This window comes from Amblyomma mixtum, chromosome 2 (genome assembly GCF_055824585.1).
Source record: "Amblyomma mixtum isolate Tamu chromosome 2, ASM5582458v1, whole genome shotgun sequence".
NCBI classification, from domain to species: Eukaryota; Metazoa; Arthropoda; class Arachnida; order Ixodida; family Ixodidae; genus Amblyomma; species Amblyomma mixtum.
Genome location: NC_143013.1, coordinates 11,945,929 through 11,968,458, shown reverse-complemented (window position 1 = coordinate 11,968,458; position 22,530 = coordinate 11,945,929). Strand labels below are relative to the sequence as shown.

The following is a 22,530-nucleotide window of genomic DNA, read 5'->3' as shown; positions in this document are numbered from 1 at the left end:
GGTGTTCCTGCATCACAGTCGGCTGCTGAAGTGTCGAGAAGCTTGATTTCTGCATATTTCCAACCAGTGTGTCGCCGTTTAGTGACTGCAACGAATATGACCGCTGCTTCAAACTACATTTCTGGTCATGTACCGCTATAGTGTCAAAAAGAGGTGGCACCTTGCTCATTTTAAAAGTTCACTCGCACTTGACAAGGAAATGTGAGAACCAGTCAGAAAGGCAAAGTAGCAAGCAGTACGGCACTTGATGTAAATGATAGGATTTCAAGTCAACGTAATGTGCCCAGCAGTCTGTACCACATCTCCATTTGAAGGGACACAGCTTTCAGCAAAATTTACTTTATTTCTAGCAGTATGAGGATCCATAGCGCACAAAATTGAAGGGACACAACACTTCGAATGAGACTAGAGCTTGTGTTGTGTCCCTTCAATTTTGTGCGCTATGGATCCTCATGTTGACTACCCACTAGCCCGAACCCTGACCATTCTAGCTGTATCTACATGAATTTTTTTAGCAATTTAAAAATAATTTTGCTCATCAAATGTCACTGTTTTATGTGCAGAAAATTATTTTATGATACATATTTTTCCTAAATCTTATGAAAAGGCTGCAAAGCTAAGAAAATGTGGCAGAAGGCTAGTTCAGCATTCATTGCTCTTGCAGGGTGAAGTCATGTAATTTTTTTTTGTTTTGCAAAGGTCAAATTTTGTTTTGAATTTTTGAGATTCAGTGTTTGTTGACATATTCAAGTTAGAAGACAATTTCATACACGAAGTTTAAAATTTTTAAATGTGAAAAACAAAGGTTGCCTAGACCTGCCGCTGTGGTCCTAGGAGTGCAACAAAACAAGTGCTCAAAAAAGATAAAACTGTTGTGAAGAAGTATGCTCCAGGAGGCAGCATCCAGGCAGAAAACCTGAACAGAGAAAATTGCCCGTTTCTTGAATGTTTCGTCACAATTCACAGCCGCCGAGGTTCACGGAACAATTTTTTTACAGTTCTTCCCAGTTGATTTCAGAAATAAAATTTGGGGACAGGAGGGTCATTCCACGCGAAAGGAGATGCGCCAAATTTTTGACATTTTAGATTTGGCTGAGGAAATTCATGCCAGTTAAGACCAGTCCCAACAGAAGTGTAGAGACCTTTCGAAGAAAAAAAAATTTTCTCCAAATATCATGCTCCAAAGTGTAAGAAATCCCCTTTATGTGGGCATTTTGTGAAAATTATTGTTCAGGAACCGTTCTGCCGGCAAAGTTTCTCTCCGCATGTAGTCTGGTATTGAGATGCCCTGTCATGCCTCAAAAAGTAAACCGTGGATGATGCCATTTTGGTTTCAAATGGAAGTGCTTAACATGGTTTAAAATGGAAGTGAAGATTTCCGCATTTTTTGAACTAAACTTGGAGTCTAAATTTAAGCAAACTTTTTGCAGTTTTGCCTGAAACCTTGAAATAGCACTGTTTGCATTAAAGTTGAACCTTGCGTTGTTCTGTAATTTAATTAAAAGTATATCGATTTCTCCGAAAACGGCCACATTGTGGACCAGAAAGCTCTAAGTGGGCAACGGTGCTAGACAAAAAAAAAATCCAAATGGTCAACCCATTCAATTAGTTTCACATATAAAAAAAACTACAAAAGTATTTTTTGTTGGTGAGAAATAAATTTTTAAAAAGGAGTTGCAGAATGTGGCGCCAGCATCTGTTACGGTACGGTAAAACACTGCTTTTATTTCCAGCCTCGCTAAACTCTAGTAGCTGCCATTAGCATTTGGACATACTATGAGAAGCCACTGCACTGTTTCAGTTATCTTTAAAGAATATGTTTGGGCAGAATACTCATGGTATACAGGGTGTGCCATGTTATTCCCTATAGACCTGACCTAAACGCAGGATTTAAAAAGCCAGTCTGAACGGGTTAGATGGATAAGCATTTATTATTTACATTTGACTTGACTGAGGCATCAGCCTGTCAGATTATTCAACTTCCAAAGCTGTGGTGTATAGCGAATACATGCAATGTTTAATAGACCATTTGTATTGAATTAAACAGGATGCCCTGTATATACACAAAATATGAAGGGGAGATTGCATAGTACAACAAAAAAAAAAAAAGGATTATAACATCATGTAGGTCTCTTCTGTGAATACTGAAAATTTTTAAATACCGAATCAAATATCCTGGTATTTTATTTGGTGAATGAATGAAACAGCGTATGTTTAAAATTATTTGGAATGAACTGAATCTGTTCTCAAGTTTGCTAATCATAAGCAAGTTCGAATAGAGCACGTCAAGCAGAACCTGCTCTGGCATTGCACAACATGTTGTAGCTATCCCTCTGTGCAGAAAGGAGGGTCCAGCACCACGGTGCAGTTAATTCGTGAGACGGCATTCATAATGCTCATATATCGCCTTCAAGATTGTGCGATGCTGCACAGTTGAACCTGGTTTAGCAAACACTGCCGTTTTGCCCAGTCTCTGAGGTCATGGCCTAAACTGTCGTTCCTCTCATCAACCGAGATATTGCATTAGTTTGTATGCTGTCATCATCGGTAGCAAAAGGTAAATGCCCTATGCAAATTTCCTAAAGATCATAGTGGTAACATATAGACTTCGTGTTGCATGTCCCCTGGAGGACATCGGTGCTGCGTCTTTCGATTGCTACAGCTGCAATTCCATGACGTATAGCGTAGCCGTTGGTGATTCCTTGTTTCACTTAAACATTTGTTTTGCACTAATATTCGTATAAGTCTGCACAAGCAACTTCAAAGCTGCAAATAATCGCACATATATTAAATTCATATTTCATTCGGTCCTTTCACTGTTTGATTCCTGTTCGATTTGGTTTTTAACTACATTATTCATGTTTTATTCGCAAAGCTGGCCTGCTTGTATTAGATTCAATTTCAAAATAACGCTGTTCACACGCCCCTAATGCTGGATTTCCCAAACAAGTTTGCAAATTGGGCTCTTGTACACCTATTACATACGCTGGAAGAGGTGCAGACAGTACTCTGCAGTGCAGAATTTTCAAATATCATTCAGTTTAGGAAGACTGAATAGAGGCTGATACAGGGGCAAAGAACGGCGTCCCTCATAGCCTGAGTTGCTTTGGGGCGTTAAACCGCAATAAACCAAACAGAGGCAAAGAACAAACGCATAGCAAGTTCAGCATGTGTACCATTGACTGCTTATTCTTTTGTCTTCTGCGGTAAGTCAGCTGAGTATGCTCAAAAACAGAAATGCACCAACTTGCCGAACTTTCACTTGTAACTGAAATATCCTAGAAATTAAAAAAGTGTAATGACAGGCACGGTCCCTTGACCTCCGCAGACTGCCACTAGTGACAATTTCGGTGCACTCAACAAAAGCTCTTTTCAGCTCATAATAGGAGCATCAGGAACAATTCAATAAGTGAGTTGCTGGAAGACTGCCAAACAAAAAATACTGCTAGCTGCTTTCTATGCAAGGGTGTGCGTTAGCAATTTTTCAAAACCGAATCAAATACGGAAGTAAAGCTGGAAAGTGGATAGAATATGAATAGGATAACTTTACAAATATTCACTGTTTCACCACTTGAGCGAATATTTGTATGAAACAAGTATGATGTAAAACAGTGAAGCGAAAGTGGTGGCATTGTAGCACGCTGCTATGCTATAATTTATCAATTTTTAGCTACAGCTGTCAAAAAACAGCAGTGGTGACCTCAGCTAGGCGCTATGCAGCACTAAGAATATAAACTCTGACTATCATGTCCAATTTATAGAAAAAATTACATTTGCTATTGATTGCACTATGCTCTACAAGACCTTCATGCACGTGCGACTTGTATATATGTTATTATGTTAATATGTAAATGGATTAGTTGCCAGTGTACCTCTCCCCTGTCCTTTCTACTTTCCCCTCACCTCTTTCAATTCCTTTCTACACACTGCCTGCTATCCTTTATTTCAGCTGCCCCAGCTCAGATGCTTCCAGCAGCAATGGCAGATGCCAGGGCGAGCAAAAATCTTTTTCCTTCCATTTACCATGTTTAATAAAACTACTTACTATTGATTGCAACAGTAAATACACCAACGCCCTGCGTCGATAAACACATGAGAGGCAAGAAATACCTATAAGTATGGCCTCAGAGATCAGGGCCATTTGGTAAACCTGCCAGAACACTATTGCGTCGCCCAATCTTGGTGGCCATGAGTGAGCATTGTGAACCCCACCACACATATGGATGCCATCACGAAACTGAAACCTCTATCTCATGCAGACCAGTACCAGCAAAATGCTGTGTGGTGTTGTAGTGAACGCTGTTTTTAAAACGGTCATCAAAGAAAACTATGAAAACTATGGTGTGCCTGATTCAAGCTTCATGCCCATTATACAGAAACTACTTGAGAACAAAAGAGCATATTCGAACCATTTCACATAATTTTGAATGTGTACTATTGAAGGCGTTCAGAGTATTGAATAACATGATGATTCGCTATAACAATTTTTTAAACGTTTGCTCACCCATAGTTTCATGGCATAGCATCACCATCATTTCATCTAGCAACAGGCATGGGCAGTATTGAAGATACATATATCTTCTATACTATTTTATGTATCGATATTAGGTATCGCTTGCCAAAAATGAAAGAATCAGAGTATCCGTATCAAAAACATATTGTTACGAAGAAGAAGAGGGCAGTGGCGCGGGACGGAGCGCTCGTGCTAGGCCCACAGTCATTAAACCATATTATCATCTGTCATCATGTCGTGCTTTTCCTAGGCTTGCCACCTCGTAACATTTGGTGTGAGGTGCGGGTTCCTCATTGTCATCCTGGTCCCTGGAGCATCGCCACCTTCTGCCCGCCTTCGTCATTGGCCGAGGGGACCTGGACTACGCCGCCAGCTCAACCCGAGCCCGACCTGACCAGAACCGACCAGCCGCTTTCCCCAGCCCCGTCCCCAGCCCCGACCACAAGACACGACGACGAGGACCAGACGCAGCATGACCCGACGACGACCCGAATCAAGACGGCACCCCCGCCCAAGCTGTCCGGCGAGTCCTTAATCCCTGACCTTCGGCTGTGGGCGACCGACCGCTGGACCTGAAGCTCCAGGGACAACCGTTGATCGGATCATCTCGTTCATCTTGGTGGCAAGCCTTTCATCTTCTTCTATCCTTTGTGATCATGGTCATCGCCACCTCATCTTCGAGAATTTAAACCACCGATCGGGACGATCGCTCGGAGGACCCGGGTCGTGTTACGAAGAAGAAGAGGGCAGTGGCGCGGGACGGAGCGCTCGTGCTAGGCCCACAGTCATTAAACCATATTATCATCTGTCATCATGTCGTGCTTTTCCTAGGCTTGCCACCTCGTAACAATATATTTACTATACCGTGCATTTTAAAGATACAGTGAATGAAGGCACATTAATGAAGGCAGTGATAGCATAGCAGTAGAGCATCTGCCTCACGTGCAAGATGACCAGGTTCGAATTTCGGTGTTACGCAATTCTCCACCGGGTTAAAACAAAAAACCATGTCGATCGAATTGCACAACCAGGCCTGGTTGTGAAATTCGATCAACATGTTTTTTTGTTTTAACCCGGTGGAGAATTGCGTAACCGGTGACCAGAACCGACAACGCACTCCCTCACCAGAACAGGATTTGGCCGCGTTTGAGTTAATGGCATGATCGTAATATTGACATTTTTTCACGCAAGTCGAAGAGTTTCAAAATGAGTGGTTGTGTCTTGTCTGTTTCCTTTTAACTCATCTTGAGGCATCTTTTGACACCACTCACTGTTAACCCTAGCCTTTCCATAAAAACACCATCAATTACTTCCTTTTCCAGGTCGTCACTAGTCTCCTCGCTTAGCTCTTTTATACTGTAAATGACCAGGTTATTTCTGCTGCCTCTGTTTCCTAAACAGAGGTTCCTAACTGTACTGAGCCGCTCCCGAAGTTCCAATATTGCTGATTCTATGTCTTTTACCTTCGTGGCTAAGACATTTAGGCTCTACAGCAGTTTCTCAATACCATCAATTACGAATGCTCAGTTAAATTGGAAAGTTTGTTCTCAATTATGTTTTCAGATGCCTGCAAGCCCTACATTGTCAAATTAATCTTGCTCTGGCCTTCTAGCAATTCCAATAGCATTTGTTTTTCAGTCGGGCCAGGATTTGCTTCAACATTGCTACAATGTCACGGATCCCCCGAGAACACTCGGGCCAAAAGAATGGACTAGGCGAAAGGTGTACCCCCACAGACGCACATTTAATACACCCTACATGACACAAACACTAGCACACAAAACTAGCACACAAAACTAATACAAAACACAAAGACTACCAATACACACGACCCGGGAACACCCAGTCAGCAACTAGCGTTCGGCGTTCGTGCTCATGGTTTGGTGCTGATGAAGCGTTGCATGGGTCCAGTCAGGGGCATCTAGGTAGCTGACGTCGAGGTGGCATTCGAAGTGCTCAGGCTGGCGTCGCCTCTTTAAAGGAGGCATTCAGAGGACTGGATTGGGAACAGTTGGGGATAAGAGTCAATGGAGAATGACTTAATGATCTGCGATTCACTGATGATATTGCCTTGCTAAGTCACTCAAGAGATGAACTGCACATCATCATCACTGACTTACCTAAAAGATAACACGCAGAAAACCAAAGTAATGTTGAACTGTCTCGCAAGGGAACAGCAGTTCGCAGTTGGTAGCAGATGCTAGAATTGGTAGGGCAATATGTCTGCTTAGGGCTGTAGTGACCACTGATCTGTATTATGGCAGGGAAATAACTAGAAGAATAAGAATGGGGTGGAGGCATATGGCAGGTTCTCTCAGATAATGAATGGCAGTTTACCAATATCCCTCAAGAGAAAAGTATACAACAGCTGTATCTTGCCGTTACTCACCTATGGGGCAGAAACGTGGAGGCTAACAAAGAGGGTTCAGCTTAAGTTAAGGACAACGCAGCGAGCTATGGAAAGGAAAATGATAGGTGTAATGGAGGTGGGCGGAGTGGGTGAGGGAACAAATGTGAGTTAATGACATCTTAGTTGAAATGAAGAGGAAGGAATGGGCTTGGGCAGGGCATGTAATGTGAAGGCGACATAACCGCTGGTCCTTAATGGTAACGGAGTGGGTCCCAAGAGAAGGCAAGCATAGCAGGAGGCGGCGGAAAGTTAGGTGGGCAAATGAGATTAAGAAGTTTACGGGGATAAAGAAGCCGCAGCTGACGAGGGACACTTAATTGGAGAGACATGGGAGATGCCTTTGCCTTGCATTACGCACAGTCAGGCTGATGATGATAATCATGCAGAAGATAGACGGCGTGCTCATATACTTTTGTCGGCATTCTTGGCGACATGAAAGTCTCAGTTACCTTCCTTTCAGTTTTACCTCTTGCCTTTGCAAAGAACACTGTGTTTTCAAGGACAGGGCAGCAGCCATGCTTCTTGCACTTACTACAGTGCATTGCCAAATGGGCATACTCCCACATGGTAGGCGAATCTCGGCCTGCATTCCAATGTGTGTCCCCTTTGAAAACATCCCTTTCAGCGATACCTGATTGGCCAAAATGCCAGAAGCAGATGTGCATTCACTTCCGCCATTTGGGCCAATCAGTTGTCACCGAATGGAATTTTGAAAAAACATGATGCGCAAAACAGACAACACAGGAGAAAGACAGGCGAAACACGCGCAACTTTGCAACTGTTTATCCATTTAAGCGAGTGAATAAAAGGCAAGAGCAGGCTTCAGCAAGCTGGCTATCCTACTTTGCTGATAAGCTCAGTTGCCGAAGCATTACTGAAAAAGGTGAAAAAGTAAGTGCAATAACAGTGCAAAAAACGATGTTACCAAACAGAAACTTGTGATAATTGCTTATATTCATAAGATGGCACACAATCTGAAACATGTTGAGAGAAAGTTTAATGTTCCTGTAGTTTTTTCCACCCGCAAGAAGCTGTTCTCCTTGTGTGGCAAAATGGATCCCAACAAACTGAAAAAAGCAGAATGCCAGAAAAAGCATGTGATGCCGCTTGTAAAATGTGCAGTGGGCATAGTTTATCAGATCCCGCCAACGTGTGGGAAATCTTACATTGGCCAAACGGGCTGATGTATTAATTAATGATTGCCTTGCTGACCATAATCGCACGTTAAAGAAAGGCTCGGGTACTCTCTTACCACGTAATTGTAAAGCCTGCGGGGAAAAAGAGAAAAAATTTCAGGCGAAGCTGAAGGAAACAAAAATTCTACGCAGGGGCAAAGACACCACAGCCCATGTAAGCACGCCCTGTCTTACAATTTACAAAAAAGAAGGTGTCTTTTTAGATATGTGCTGAGACACATTTCTTTTTTAGACACCACAGCCCATGTAAGCACGCCCTGTCTTACAATTTACAAAAAAGAAGGTGTCTTTTTAGATATGTGCTGAGACACATTTTTTTCCTTGAGCCTTTTGTTATCTTTTTGTTTCTACTTGTGCGCATGTGTGGGTCCTCTCTGGTTTTGCCTGTTTGCCTATATATTCACTCGCTCCCTAGGTGAATAAACAGTTGCACTTGTTTCGTCTGTCTTCCTCCTGCATTGTCTGTTTTGCACGTCTGTTTTAAAAACCATGCACCAACTAGCCCCCCCAGCATGTATTACTGTCCAACAGGTCCTCGTTGATGGCCATGAGGCATATTGTGTTTGCTGATGTCTTTTTTTTTTAACTCTTCCAGCTATTAATCTTTTGGTCAACCTTGGGTACACCTCAGCAAGCTTACGAGAAGAGGTCTAAAATTTTTGGCCTTTAGCTGATGGAACGAAGGACAAGGGTTGTACCAAAAGAGTGTATTCATGCAAACATTTTCAACGTATTTGCCACTGATGTCAGTGCGTTTTTTCTTGTAACAGATTTATTTTTCCTAATATGCTTTGAAATCATTCCTTTGTGACTTTTGCAATTCACTGTTCCCAGTGGCAGTGGTCTCATTTGTGGAAATAAACAGTGGTCCTAGATGAATCTTCACTCCAAAGATGCTGTTGTAGCTCGAAAAGTCAATAGGTGGGCCTGAGACCACAGTGAAAATGGTACAGTATCTTTGTTCATTTTTGTTCTTTCAAGAATGCCGCTGTTGTCTTTGTACCATCTCCACTTTTTTCTCATATTTATAGTCAGTATGTGTATTTGGAAAAGCACCATGAAGCAGTTATGGTTCAAAAACGACGTAGAAACACCACTGTAAGCTTGACAAGACAGAACATTCATGTATTGCCAAAGTTCACGAAAATTGGACCTCCTTGCATAAATGGCATCAAAAACAGGCTTACTCGTTACCTGCCTGCAACTTTCTTGACGTTGTGGGAAACGTAATGCAGGTAATGCACAGAACACACTTGCTTCCTCTCTTCCTTGCCCTTCAAATGGTGTGTGTGTGTGTGTAGTTCTCATTTCTCCTCCTTCCTTCCTCCTTGCTTTTTCACGCAGTTTTTTTCAAAAGGAATATATAGCCACTAAATATTTTCTTGCATGTTTTCTTGTTTGAAACGATGCCTTAAGATATTAGTATATATGGATCACCCCGTGTATGCCAGGACTGCTAAATAATTTACAATCGAATTTCATCTTGGTGCTCTTTCGGTTCCAGCGGCTGGGATGGTTGTGACATCAAAGGTCTGCGTACTCCACATGCGGCATAAAAAAAACTGCAATATAATTGCTCCTTCTTTGTTTCCATCAAGTGCAATGCTAAAACCAGCCTGTCTCAAGAGCGATAGTGACTACAAATGAAGAAGCAGTCACCTATATTGACCTTTGATGTCATAGTGATTGTCTGGCTGTCTAAACTGTTCAAAAACAGCACAAGAAAATAAATTGAATTTCAAATTATTTAGCAGTTGTAGCTAAATACCATGTGGTGATCCATGTATTCTAATATTGTGTGCTTCACTACAGAGAAAGCAACATGCAACAAAAACTAGGTGTCATTTCCAAAAGTGAGTGACAGTATGACATTCACTGCGACCTCCCTTTATCCTTGTTTAACCATGTTAGGACCTTGTTCATAATTCATCAACCTTTTCATGCAGTTCAGATGATAGTAACTGCATGAAGCTTATCTATGTAATAAGGTACACTACCTGTGCAATATATGACACAACTCGGATTGGCACCTACAAAATGTGCCATCTTCTGTCAGGAGCATGTTTGCAATTCGTAACAGTGGGAGAAAGCTAAGCTGGCAGCACAAGCGGCCACTTCAGTGAGAATGAAGCAATTAATGACCTCATTGACACCGCGCCTGGCCTCTTCTTTTTTTTTAAATGCATATCATTTCGTGTATGTAGAATTGCTAGCAAAATTAGCAGAGCTCAAAATGGGACTAAGAGCCTTTGCAAGTTTGTCCAGTGTTACACTATGTGTATGACAGTTTGAATTGTTGAGGACTGGCAGTGATTTCCTCACTAAATTCCCTTGAGATATAGTTTCATGCACCTACATTTCGAGCAATCTATCCCGAGTCAACATACACTGCAGCTGGGTGCAACACTAATGAGGTGTATATTTCAGTGTTTGCCATTCAGCAACTTTGTACACCACAGCTGTCTGGAATATGAAATTGCACATACGAAAGATCTGTTTTTAGATGGACAAGCTTATTATTAATCATTACACAACCTCACTTACACAGCTTTAGACTGGATATCTAAAAGTAATCTTTGTACAACGTGCAGTTATGAGCAGGTTTTATTGCTCTCTCAATGCATAGCAATCGTGAACTTCATGTTAACAGTAAATTATTTAAAGAGAAAGTGCACTTTTTAAAGTAATTTTAAAGAAAGCTGCACACAACTACACACAACTTAAGCTTCAGTTATCACTGGACAACCAACTGATCTTAAAAGGGAAGCCGCCGCTATGGCTCATTGGTTATGATGGTGCTCGGCTTCTGACCCGAAAGACGCCAGTTGGATCTTGGCAGTGGCAGTCGCATTTCGATGGTGGTGAAATGCTACAGACCCATGTTCTGTGTGATGTCAGTGCACTTAAAGGAACCCCAGGTAGTCAATATTATCTGGAACCCTCTATTACAGCATCCCTCACAGCTTAAGTCGCTTTGGGACGTTAAACCCCATAAATCAGACAAAAATTAAAAGGACACTGAGGATAAATTAAAGTTGACCTGCTTTTCGACAGACTGTGATATTTTAATGACAAAGGAACTGCTCTCGCCAAAAACTGAGCTTTAATAAGATGAAAAACACCAAAAGTCGAACTACAGGTGTTGTCATCACCAGCTGATTTTGAAAGTAAACTGCGTGCGTAAGCACCAAATTTTTGGGCGTGGATTGCGACACTGCCATTCACTTCAAAACAGCGGTAACCCGACCTTCTCAGTTCGGATATCATGAGTGTGACCATAGAGTATAAAGGAGGCTATGGTGTGACTCATGGGGCGGGGAAATTTTTAAATTCAAATTCCTCAGCCATAATTAGCGTTTGCCGGACAAACTTCAGCATATCAAAAAAAAAACTCGAAAATACCAGAAGATTCTAAAACATTTGTATGACTGAACAAGATGAAAATAGCCCAAGTTGTGGGAAGTGGACAATAGTGGCTTCACCCCGACAACACACCAGCACACAAAGCTGCCTGTGTGTGAACCAAAAACAGCATTACCTAGAATATTTACCTCTACCATTCACATCACCTTCTTCTTCACAACTTCTTTCTGTTCCCTGAAAGAAGAAAGTCAACAGGGTAAACTATTCTGTGGTCGTGGAAGAGGTAGAGAGAAAAAAAGGTGCAGCCACTGAAAGACCCCACTTCTAGCAAGAATTCCTGGACTGGTTCAAAAAAGTGAAAAACAAATTTCACAGCAGAGCATTGGATCAAATGGGCGCTACCTTGAAGGAGATTAAATGTGGGGCACCGCAAACTAATTACACAATTTTTTTTTATACCAAATCTCCCCTTTTAAAACAAGACGTTTAGTTCATTTCGGCCATACATTTGTTCACAGTATGAAGGACGATTTTGTGACAGAGGTGACAAGATGCACAACAAAAGAAGCACTAAAAAAAAACATACCTCTATATGCGGCTCACAAAGTCATAATTTCACACATTTGTAAAATCATGCGTAAAGTTCGTAAAGTTAGTCATGTATTTCATGCAGTCACCGTGGTGAAAAATGCTACTTATTCAAGTCCGAGTTCCTCAACTATAACAACTGCTGTACAATGTTGAGCAAGTGGAAAAATAGATGTGAGAGTAAACTGTTACACTTCAAGAGAGAAATATAAAATGAATATGGTTTTATTTTCCTGCATTAAACCACGGTGTAAGAATAATTTAGGTGCTGACACTCGCCGCTCCCCGTAGAGAGAAGGCGCGGGCAGATTGTGTTCGCAGATGACCTTGAATCAGTGGTAGTTTTCGCCGCAAGGGTACAGATGGCGCTGTAGTATGGGAGCCCAGGGGCCCGCGCTGCCCGCTCGCGTGCGTTCGGAAATTGCTGAAACAGTGTGTGTGTGTGTGCGTGCGTGTGTGTGTGTGTGTGCGCGCGCGCGTGCGTGCGTGCGGTGTGTGTGTGTGTGTGTGTGTGTGTGAAGGCTTCTCCGGATTCTCGAAAAGTGTTTGGTTGTGCCTGTGAGTCTTGTGAGTGCATTGTTCGGCTTATTGGTATTCTGCTGGGATTCACTCAACGTATACCACGCCGCGGCGTGTGACGCCGAGTGCAACTAGTTGCGCTCAGGCTTGCTGCGCTTCAAAATGGGCAAGAAGTGCTTTGTACCGAATTGCAAGTCGGGGTATCGGACATGTACGGAGCATGTGTCGCTTTTCAAGGCTCCGCGTGAACCCGAACGTTTAGAAAAGTGGCGAAGGGCGATTCCGAGAGCAGACAGAGTTTTGCAGCCTACCGACCACGTGTGCGCGAAGCACTTCCCGAATGAAGTGATCTCTGCAACATATCACGCGGAATACAAGGAGAACGTCCTTCTGCACGCGCAAAAAAAGCCGGTGCTCTCACCCGACGCTGTGCCTAGCATTTTCCCGAATTGCCCAGGATACTTGACTGTGCAGAAAAAAACGAGAAAACCTCCGCGGAAACGGCAGGCTCTGCCGCCGACTTCTCAGAAGCCTAAGCAAGGACAGCCAGAAGCGTCGAATGCTTCTGGAGAGCTACACCTGGCCGTTGAAAATACACCAAGTTTATTGCTGGTTCACACAACGAGTTCAAAATATTCTGATGCCGAATCAACAGACGCGCCTTGTAAGAGGCCACGCTTGGATTTCAGCAGCGTCGCGCCCCCTCCACGTGAAGAAAAGGATACTTTTCAACACGATACTGACACATTGAGTGGCACATGCACTTCCGACGCACCTAGTCATACATATGAAAAGGTAATTTCCTGTTTTAAATTCAGGTGGCATTCCTCCAGCCGCCTCACCTAAGCTCACTAGGCGCAACAAATCATGATATTGTTCTACAATAACTACTGAGCGGAAGTTATCGTAAATATGATACGGTTGCCGCAGCCGCGTTTTCTTCCCTTCAGTATATTTATTTGATTACAATTAATTAGTCAGGATCTCATTGGACATCTAATAGCACAGTGTGCTAGTAATCGCATAAGCTTCGCTCACTATTAGGTGGCATCCGGAAAGTGAACATTCATTTATTTAATTTCAGCGCCGTTCAGGCGTTAAAGAAGAGGTTGGTAACAGGAAAATTTTAGATTAATAAGAAATAATAAAATAGCAAAAAAACATATAACACCGACTTGTTTAAGAGAAGTAATGACATAATATAGATGACGTAAACGGAACTTTGGCTTAGTTCGGACGGCAGAAACATTCCTGATTCTATCATTTCTTTTCATTCAGCAACAAGTTTCTTCCTCATCTGAAAAAACTACGGTGCAAGAGAGAAGTCATGGACCAACGCAAGAGCAGCGACCCACCGAGTCCCTGTTCTTCCAGGACGGAGGACAGCAAATGACAATTTACGCTCTGTCATGCTGTGCTTCCAGCCTTAAACTCCCAAGTGAAGCCTGGGCAGTCCAAGTTTCTGACAGATTTGGGGTTAAATCTGTTGTTTTCAGTGAGCTAGAATTGCCGAAAGAGAGTAACCAGGCGCCTTTTCATAGAAAAGTACTAGAAGTAACCACATCACATAATGACTCCTTGTCAGTGAAATGTTTTGTTTATGGCCGTTTTGTTAACGTACAGACCATACGTTCTGGTTTGCCCATGAATTCCCTAGCTGATATAGAGTGTGCAGTACGGGTCTTTCATGAAATGCATGTGTGTGCAGGTGGTCCCAGTGGTGAATTGTACAATAATATACGCCCCGAGTGCGCATATATTGACAAATGTGGAACCTGGCGGCACAACCATTGCCTACTAGTTACAGAGAGTACAAATTGCAATGCATGTGCTAAGTTAAAAGATGTACTTCGTATTCATGCTGCACGAAAGAAAAAGAATTCTCAACTGAAACACATTCGCATTCCGGCCAGTCCATCGAAAAAAACACGCATTGAAATGTTGCGGCGCGCCAGGATTGCCTGCTACAAGTCAAAAGTGCGGCTTCAAAAACAAAAACATAATCTTGAACAAGAATTGGCTAACTGCAAATCAAAACTACTAGAAATCAGTAATGAAACATTCGAACGCCTTTCCAGAAAAGCAAACCTTCCTGAAGCGCAAAAGCTGGTGTTGAAAGAGTGTGTAGCTGCAGGCAAAGCTCGCTCAAAAAACGGTAGAAGATACTCAGATGACTGGATCTTGCTCTGCCTTCTCCTCCATATTAGGTCACCTGGAGGATACAGATTCTTAATGGAGAGTGAAATTCTCGCCTTGCCTTCAGTACGAACAATACACCGCTACATCTCATTGGTGGGCTTTAAAACAGGCTTTGATAGTAAGTTCTTCATAGCCTTAAAAAAGAAACTTGAAAAGAAAGATGACTTCAAGCGGCACGGTATTATCATCTTTGATGAGATGCAAATCCGTAAAAGTAAGGCTGTCAACTCAAAGACAATGACCTACGTCGGTCTGGCATCAGAGACGGAAAACAGTAGCGAGCTTGCAGACCATGCTCTTGTTTTTATGTTCTGCCCTTTTGGTGAAAGTTATGCTCAGCCAATAGGTGTTTTTGCAGCAAAAGGTGCCGCGAGGGGTACTATTCTTGCACAGTTGCTCCTTCAGGCAATTTTACTTATGGAGGAAGCTGGAGCAAAAATTCATGGGTTTGTTTGTGATGGAGCTTCGACAAACAGGACTATGTGGCGAACACTGGGTATAAGTGGGTCACTAGAAGCCTGCCGGAACTCCTTCACGCATCCAAGCGACCCCACACGAAAAGTTTTTGCATTTTCTGATGCTCCACACCTCTTTAAATGCATCAGAAACCGTCTTTTGCAACAAAGGTACCTGAAAAAGGAGGGACGTTGGATTAGGTGGGAGGACTATGCAGCAGTTTATAAAGAAGACCAAGCGAATGTTGGAGCTTTGAAGGTGTGTCCAAAAATAACACATTCCCACATTTATCCAAGCAACTGTGAAAAGATGCGGGTAAAGCTTGCCACGCAAGTGTTCAGTCGCTCGATGGCAGCAGGTATTGAATTTTACAGAAACCGTGGTGTGCGCAGTCTGGGAGACACTGAAGCCACGCAAGAATTCACATTGTTTCCTAATAATCTTTTCGATGCCTTGAACCTGCGGTTTCCTCATGAAGGTGTCACAAAGCAGGGCTCTGACCTAGGCATTCTGTCACGTGGGGTAGAATGGTTGGATAACTGGGAAAAAGAGCTGCAGAGTGGAAATATCACGAAAGATATGTTCCTGACAAAAAGCACTTCTGAAGGGCTCCGAGTTACCTTGAGGTCAACTAAAGAGCTTTGTGAGGTTCTTTTGCATCAGTACGAGTTCAGATACGTTCTTACAAATAAAATGAACCAAGATCCGATCGAAAGATTCTTTGGCAAGATAAGACTTGCTGGAAGCCAGAATGACCATCCTTCAATGCCAACATTTATGCAACTGTACAATACAATGTCCATTTACAGCCTTCTGAGGCCTCCCAAGTTTGGGAATTGCTGCGTGGTCGATGAGAAGCCATTACTAGACGCATCAGACTTCAGAGCACTGATCGAACTAGGCAGTGCAAGCAACTCTTCGCCTGGCTTCATTGATCAGCTAAAAGAAAAGCTTGATAAACTGATTCTTGTTGAGGACTGGGAATGTGAGGATGTTATCACAGTAAACGGAAAGGATACAGCGCAAGTCGTTGACTGCATACTTTACTATGTGGTTGGATTCTTGAGCCGAAAGTTGATGAAAGCCACCATGTGCGATTGTTGCCGGTCTGCTTTTACCATTCCGGAAAACAGCTCTGCTGAAGCATCCCTGACCAACACAAAGAGCAGGGGTGGTCTGTTGCACCCCAACGTGAATCTCTTTGAGCTGTTGAGAGTAGCTGAGGAGCACTATACAAAAAATGCCGACAGTCAGTCTGTATACTGGGAAACGGTGGAGCATGTGCTTGACACAAAGACCTTGACTTTTCCATGTGCTCAGCACAAAGAAGAGGTCATTGCACAAATTCTGCACTATTTCTTAACCATGAGAATGAGGCAGCACTGCAAAGCTGCAGCCATGAACTTGAAAAAACAAGCTCAAGAGAAAAAAAAAGCTTGCAAAACTTTGTTCATCCTGAATCGTGTTGCCAAGTTTACAGAATGTACTAATTTTGTTAGATTTTTTGTGAATGTATGTTTTAAACAGTTTGTGTCATGTAATGTATAGTTTTGTAACAGAATAAATTATATGTTCAGCCCCCCTTTCAGTATACCATTCCTAATATTCTACACAAATGTAAGAGCACTGTACACACCACGAGACCTACTTCAGGTCGGACTTTTTTTTTTCTAATATAAGAGCGCGCATTGTTCTCTTGAAATGACAGAGTAGAATAGAAAAATTATGCCCATTCATGGGCAACTAGCACAAGATATACTGCTTTGAGAGTTGCGATGGATTTAACCGTGTGACATGCCCTTCATCAAGCTGTACTGCACACGGCTTGCAGTACTGGCGCAAAGTATAACTGCCATCGCCTTAACACTGAGCAGAAGTCTGCGTAGGGGTCGTGTGTCGAGCGAAGTTTGTAACCAAGTACATGTGTAAGCTAGAGGTGCAATGGTTCAAGGTGCTTTGAGGACGTTTATTTTGTAAAGAGGAAGATGAGCAGCGGCGGCAGCCGCACCGCCAGCGCACAGCGCGAGATCGCTGGGTTGACGACCGAAGCTTGGAACGGCATTTTGGCTAGCTGTCCTTAGGCTATTTCCCCGAAAATCCTGCTACAATTTATTTATTTTTGCTTTAATTAGCTAACATTGGCGGGCGCAACTCGAAAATACGATTGATATACTGGCTTCAACGTATGCTAGCTATCAGAGCTATAATAAAAACGTCTTCGAGAAATCAGTTGCACATTCATTTAGATAATCAGTTTTGTTACTGCAGAATCCCGGTGTATTCATGCCTGTGCATACTTTTCTATATACCCCGATATCGAGCGCGACAAACGAGCAACGCTTAGCATCGATAACCTACGCAGCGCAAATCCGAGAGCCTCCACCTACTAGCGCCACCTGTCGCCGAGAAACGGAAACAGCGCCGGCGGCGAACACAACCAGGACGGTGCGCCGGCCGCAGTGTCAACACCTAAATTATTCTTACACCGTGATTAAACTTATCCCAAGCGGCAGACATCGTTGCTTCTCAAATGGCGTGTAAAATTACTCACCGGCATAAAATAGATTACCTGCGTTATCGAAAAGCACGACAAGCTGCCATCGAAAAGCATGAAAGCGAATAAATTACTCACCTTGAATTAAGCTTGTCCAAACGGCACTGTGATGGTCACCGCAAGCGGCAGACATCGTTGCTTCCGAACTGGTGGGCATCGATACGCCCTAAGCTTGCCCAAACGGCACACATCGTCGCTCCTGATAATCACCGCCTCACCGGCGTTAAATAAATTTACCTGCGTTGTCGAAAAGCTGGACAACTTGTTATCCTAAAGGCACGAAAACCGGAAGGCGGCAGGGCGTCGCCATTTTCAATTACCAGCGTCGCATTTTCTTGCCTGAGTTGTCGTAGCAACAGCTTCTCCGCGCGCGCGTTGGCGTAGGCAACATTGGCGTGTTCATAGTTGTCATGGCAACAGGTCCTCCGCGCGCGCGTTGGTGTGGGCAACATTGCGTTTGTCTGTAGCGGCTAGCAAACGGAAACACGCGCCCCGGGGGGGGGGGGGGGGGGGGGGGGGGTATGTTCGTAGCAAAAAGGCGCTATTTGCGGAGTAAATTTATTTATTTATATATAAATAAAAATTAAACAAAATGCACACATGAAAGAAAAATTACAAACAGCAAATTAAAGCGCGGCTAGGAGAGGTACATTGGAGTTTATCAACGAAGAAACAACTAAAATTAATAAAAAATGCAAAAAGATGCTATATCACTTCGTGGAGAAGAGTGCTCAGTCTTCCTGCATACGGGTACTCGACTCACCCGGATTGATGACCAGCACACAGCACAATATGTTCGCAAACACGCAACTACAGTCACTCAGTCAGTCTTCCTTGAACAGCAACTGTAGGCGCCTCGGATTTTTCTGGGCGAATTGCGTAATTACACGTGTGATAAATTCACTTCTGTGCTTCATTACACGCTCTCGGTGCACACTCATCATACACATTGATTGGAAAAACTGTTGAACGCGTACGTTGAAAACAAAAGATGACTATATATACAACGAAAACTTATTTACAAGATAAATGCACGCTCGCAGCTTCATACACCTCGCTCCATCTTGCTTGCGCATCCGCACAGTCGAGCAACCCCACACACACTGCTCGCCGCTCGTCGTTTTCTCGTCCGCTGTCTTGGTTGTTCTCAGCTTCGCTGACAACCGGCCACTAAAAACACCCAAGCACAAACACAGAGGCGCGCACACGTGCGAGGGCTTACTTGCCGCAGTATCCCCGAATGCGCACTTTGGGGGTGAAAGGAACGCCGCGCAACTTCCGAGGGGAAGGGACACTCGCCACTCCGCGGTCGGAAAATTTGTTTTTGTGTTTTTATGGGGTTCAGAGCCCCAAAACGACTCAGGCTATGAGGGATGGAGTAGTACAGAGTTCCGGGTAATGTCGACCACCTGGGTCTCTTTACCATGCACTGACACGCACAGTACATGGGCGCTGTTGTGATTTGAGGCCCAGCCAGAGGTGACAGGCGAGCCAGGCAGGCGCCATCGGGCTGCGTTGACCAAAGGCGCTGGTTTTCACAGAAGACGCAAAGAACGCTGGTGTGGGGGCGCCTCGGGAGACTGCGTCGCCGTGAACAAAAGCAGCTAATCCCCTTTGCCGGAGATTCTGAAAGCGGCGCTTCTACCGAACTGCGCTACACGTGGATCGGAGGAGACATCGAGCGGCGGCGGCGCCAACTCATCGCCCGCTTGCCCCTGAGCAGCCCGACAAAGCGGGGGTGGACACGGCTGATTTGTCCTTCCCTCCTTAAGAATTCATCGGTGACCGGCGTAACGACATAGGCGAAAACAAGATGCCCCGTGCACTGTCTGCCTCCGTGTCGCTATCTCTCTAGAGATCAAAGAAACAGACACCCATCTCAAGGCGGCTCGAAACACATGCTCGCCGGTGCCGCTGTATGTCTGGAACAGGTCGCCCTTCAGTAGAGCTAACGATGGCGTGGTTTGAAAACGGCGGAACGACGCACGCCCGGACGCGGCATTTCGCAGATGTGACCATGCGGGGCTGCTTTTACCCTTTTGACTGAGCGCACCACCGCCCCTGGTGTGCGGCCATCACTCACGGTTCGAGTGAGTGATTTTCCAGGGGGGTGCAACCGCCCCCCCTTGCCCCCCCCCCCCTCCGGACGCCCATGGTTTTATTCCATTTCGGCACTGGTGGAGTATTTGGCACAATTAACTCCCTTTCTAGACTGGAGTAAATGCAGGTAAATCCTCATTTTTACTCCATTATTACCTCATGGGAGTAAAATGAAGGACAGTCCACCTTTTTACTCTACACTCATGGAGTAAATGTTTTCACGAATGGAGTAAAAAGGGTGGCCGCCACCATTTATACTCCCTTTTGGGTTTATTTTTGTTTACAGTGTATGTGGAAAAAAGCGCTTTTCTATAACACAAGCATCTTATCTTTAGAAATTGTGACAGATCTTACCTGAAACGCCTACACCCTTTCTATTTACAACTTGAACGCGCGAGCGTCGACCGCCGAGTTGATAAGCGCCATATCACGGAGCACAGAGGGAAAATTGCGAGAATACACACATGCGCGCAATGGACTGGCCGGCTTCAAATGACCTCTGCTAGGTTGTTCCGGGAAACGGACCCCCCGTTACTTTTGGGCACGTTATCATCTTCTTTCTTTTCTTTTTAGGAACGCGGGCATCAAGTCAAAAATGAGATGGTCGATTTGCGTAGTTAGGCCAACTGCGAATTAGGTGCGCTAGCACTTTGGTTTTCACTTCTGTTACGGTGTTCAGATATCTAGCGTTCACGGATGGCAGAATTATAGTGCTCTAGGCACTAGAGCAGGATGAAGCGCGGATGGCAGTGTGTGTGTGTGTGTGCGTGCGTGCGTGTGCGTACGTGCGTGTGTGTGTGGTTCATGGGGGTTTAACGTCCCAAAGAGACTCAGGCTATGAGGGACGGCGCGCACGCACACGCGCACACGCACGCACGCATGCACGCGCGCACGCACACACACACACACACACACGCACGCACGCACACGAGAGCATGAAGGGCTTGACTGCTTAAAAGAATACGTAGGGAAGTGTACGCTTTGTTAAAGGGAACATTTTTATTTGACTACGTTTCGATCCCAGGACCGATCTTTTTCAAGAGTCAAAAGTCTTGAAAAAGAACGCTCCTCCGATCGAAACGTGGAGTCGAATAAAAATGTTTCCTTTATAACGAAGCGTACACTTCGCTGCATATGTATATCTGCCCACCACATGCCACAAAGCAGACTCCAGACAAACAACAGCTAAATGCGGGGAATGCTCTCTCTAAGTGCCAATGCACTAAAATAATAGGCCAACGAGGTACCGCGGCATTAGCGACATCTTATCGCATTATTTGGCTTAAAACTTCACACTTTTTCTTGCTACAGGAAGGAAGGTGGCACCGCGTTACTTCTAATCTTTTCTTAGCGGCGAACAGAAAGCAACAGAAGGCGATAACGGACTCAAAAACAAGTTGTGTCGGGTCCGTTATCCGGAACAGCCTAGCAGATTGCACTTGCACCGAATTGTTCATTGCGCAATCGCTTGTATCCTCACACGTTTTGCTGCATGTGCTCCTTGATACGGGATACGGCGCTTATCGACTCGGCAGTCAACGAAGAAATCAGAGCTGTTAAAGGGGCCAAATTTTTTAACGAGGGCCTTGTACTGTCCTGATGCGCACAACAGTGGGGCCGGCTTCCAGGCGCCATAAGCTGTCGATCCGAGCCACCGCTTCCGGTCCATTCAGCATGCTGTCTGTGGAGGTTTCGGAGAGCGCTTGTTCAGCATGGCTGCACATTTTCCTGCTCAGAGAGGTTAGTTCTTGATTTAAAATCGTCAAAACGGGTCAGAAAGCGAAGGAAGGCGACGGGACGTTGCGTATTCTGTCCTTCGTGTTCTACTCCGCTTTCTAACAGAAAATCCTCTTCCAGGAGCTTTTGTCTTGCCACTCCATGAGGACTGTCTTGCGCTTATGGGCCTTGGCGTCGGGTCCAAGGTTGCATTCTGACTCCGAACCCACTGTCTGCATCTAAAATACATTTTGCCAACATGAGCAAGCCATCTTGGGTATCATGACGTGACGTTAAGAGGCGTCTCCGAGGCGTTTTTTTTTTTTTTCCAGCAGGCCAGCGACTGCTGCGAGGACAAAATAGGTTTGGTGCAGCGTGGCGGAGCCCTGGACTATGGGCAGATGACCACTGCTTCAACCGATCTCGATCGCCGGCTGACAAGACAGAAGATCTGACTGACACGCGCTGACAACCACAATATTTTTTTAGAGCTCTATAAATGTGTTTACAGTCGAATCCAATCCAGACATCTAGTTCACTTCTTGCGAGAAGATCTCGTCGTATCTTCGAACGGTCGCATAGCTCAAATAATGCACCGCCCAATTAAACATGTCTCAGGAAGGTGTAAGAACTATTAACAGGCCCTTCCTATTCCCGGAAGTAATTCCCTGCGCTTAAACCATTTCCTGCAAAGCTTTAGCATTAATGATTTTTCAATTTTAATGCTTAAGCATTTTAATTGAAAAATACTCCATTTTTAATTGTACGCAGGAGCTAAGCAATGAGCGGCAGCTGTCTCACTCTTAGTGGGCGATGGACGGAATGAAAGCGTGTATGCACGCAATATGTACCCGAAAGAGAGAGAGTCATGGGATGTGCGTGCACTATGCCATCTTTATAGACGGTGGTCACTGGG

General features: G+C 44.3%; 1 long non-coding RNA gene across 2 annotated transcripts; it reads right to left on the bottom strand.

Annotated features, from left to right (window-relative positions):
- Positions 1-18,107, bottom strand: LOC149358437 (uncharacterized). 2 transcript variants are annotated; one of them, XR_016288677.1, is made up of 3 exons: positions 17,877-18,107; positions 11,671-11,716; positions 1-85 (listed from the first exon to the last, which is right to left on the bottom strand). It is a non-coding gene; the product is annotated as an uncharacterized LOC149358437 (long non-coding RNA). The 2 variants fall into 2 exon arrangements; XR_016288678.1 differs by lacking the exon at positions 1-85 and adding an exon at positions 5,769-6,509.
- Between the last annotated feature and the right edge of the window lie 4,423 nt (positions 18,108-22,530).